Source organism: Buceros rhinoceros, unplaced genomic scaffold, assembly GCF_000710305.1.
Source record: "Buceros rhinoceros silvestris isolate BGI_N320 unplaced genomic scaffold, ASM71030v1 scaffold20038, whole genome shotgun sequence".
Lineage (NCBI taxonomy): Eukaryota > Metazoa > Chordata > Aves > Bucerotiformes > Bucerotidae > Buceros > Buceros rhinoceros.
Genome location: NW_010428872.1, coordinates 1 through 2,005, shown reverse-complemented (window position 1 = coordinate 2,005; position 2,005 = coordinate 1).

Genomic DNA, 2,005 nt, shown 5'->3' with positions numbered 1-2,005 from the left:
AAGAGTGTGTTACAGATGAGCACCTAGTGCTCCATGAAAACAACAGAAAACTAACGTTGTCTTCTGTCCAAGTCGTAAGCCGCTAAATGAGATTTTTTTGCCTGCCTGGATTTGCCAGTTTTGCAAATAACACTGTCCAAGAAGTCCATCGGTATTGAGCATGCTTGGTCGCTTCCAGGATAGCAATCATATGTGCATACCTTAGTGCAGAGACTCGGCTGTGCCCAAAGGCTTGCTGTCTGCTTTCCTGTGGTCTGATAACAGAGGGTTGCTGTTCTGTGGAATCCCTTTAACTGTCTGATGCATTTGGCTTAACCTTCCTGCTTCCTGTGTTTTCTAGCTTGCCTTTCTGGAGCTGATGCCACTAAGCATGCTTGATGCCCAGTGGTAGACGCTTGCTCTCCTGGATTCGTGCAAGCAGAGCAAATGCATAAATGCAGAAGGATCAAATGTTTCTTTTCTTTTACCAGTAACTGGCTGCACTTCTGACTTTAAAACTAGACGCGCTGTTTTTATGATAGTGATGCACCACCTTATCGTCAATTCTTAAGACTGTTCTGCTCTCTGTGAATTTAAGGGAAGTGCTCACAGGGCTTCTTTGAGAGCAGCTTCCACTTTCACTGAAGCCCTTGTCTGGAGACATCTGCTTCAGTCTCTTGTTTCTCAAGTTGAATTTACTGCATCCAAACCATCTAGCACTAATAAGGGTGAAGCAGAAGGTTAGGAGGGATAAAGAGAAACATCGTGTATTGATTTGCGCCATAGGTGGGCCTGCAATGAATCATGTTAAGTGGGGAGTAAGTTGGGAGTAGCAGCTTAGAAAAGAATGTGGGAGCTATTTGCAAATGGGTGTCTACAGTGAGAGCACTTGCACTTTATTTATAGGCATTACATCTGCTGCATATGCCTCATACATGATTTGGACTGCTTCTTTACTCCTGTGCTTAGAAGAGCTTCAAAGACATACTGGGGAAAGAGGAAAAAGGTGGTGAATTCTTCTGTTTCTTTTCTGCATCCTCCTTTTCTTCTTGGCCCTGCACATTAATAACTTCTATTAGCATTGCAAAGATGCTGTTCACAAGCCAAGAACCCTGGGGCCCAAAAGCTGTTGAAGTAGAAGGAAAAAAAAAAAAGCTCCTGTCTTAAAAGTGTTTCTTAAACTTTAATGTGAGAGCTCAGTAGAGAAAAGCTCTTGATTGAAACTTGCACTGTGACATAGATCAAAGTCTCTCCTTCCTCCAGTCCTTCTAACCTGGCACGGGGAAATTCTCTTCCCCCTGTTGAGACGTGTGGTTCTCAAATCCTGTAACGCTGCGTATTCTGCCCTAGGCACTTCACTTTTGGGAGGGACTGGTGTGAGTGGGGGTTTGTTTGGTTTCGAGTGGGGTTTTGTGGGTTTTTTTATTTGTTTGGTTGATTGGTTGTTTTTGGTTTTGATAACCATGGCTGTGTTTTCTGTGAAGGGCAGAGCTGGAGGCGCAGTGTTACAGAGCGCAGGACTTGCTCAGTGCGCTTTGTCAGGGCGCTCCAGTACCTGCTATATACATTTGCAGAACCATGGTATTTGTTCCGAGTGCTTTAACTGGGCCTGAAACCAAACAGCCAGAGTCAGGATAGGCCTTGCATAATTTAAAACCCAACTGGAAAGGAGAGTGGTTAATGTAATTAGCACCTCCTAATAAGATAAGCCGCTTGTCTCTGCTGTTTAGCCAGAAGGCTGTTCGTCTGAGGGCAGCACTGCTCCTGGAGGGCCGCCTGACATTAAAGCAGGAGCAATGCTGACCTTGAGTAAGGGTGCCCGAGAGCAGTGCTTGTCTCCTTGCCGGTGGCTAGAGCTGTCGAGGCCCGCGTCCCGGCTGCGGAGGCCGGCACAAGCTGGGAGCACCTTCCTCTAACTGGGCCCAGCGTTGCACTAGTACCGAGGGGAAAGCCCTGGGGCCCTCTGGGTGGAGCTTGAGGGATGAATGCTGGTTTTGCACGTTTTACCAGAGGAAAGGCTGAGGGT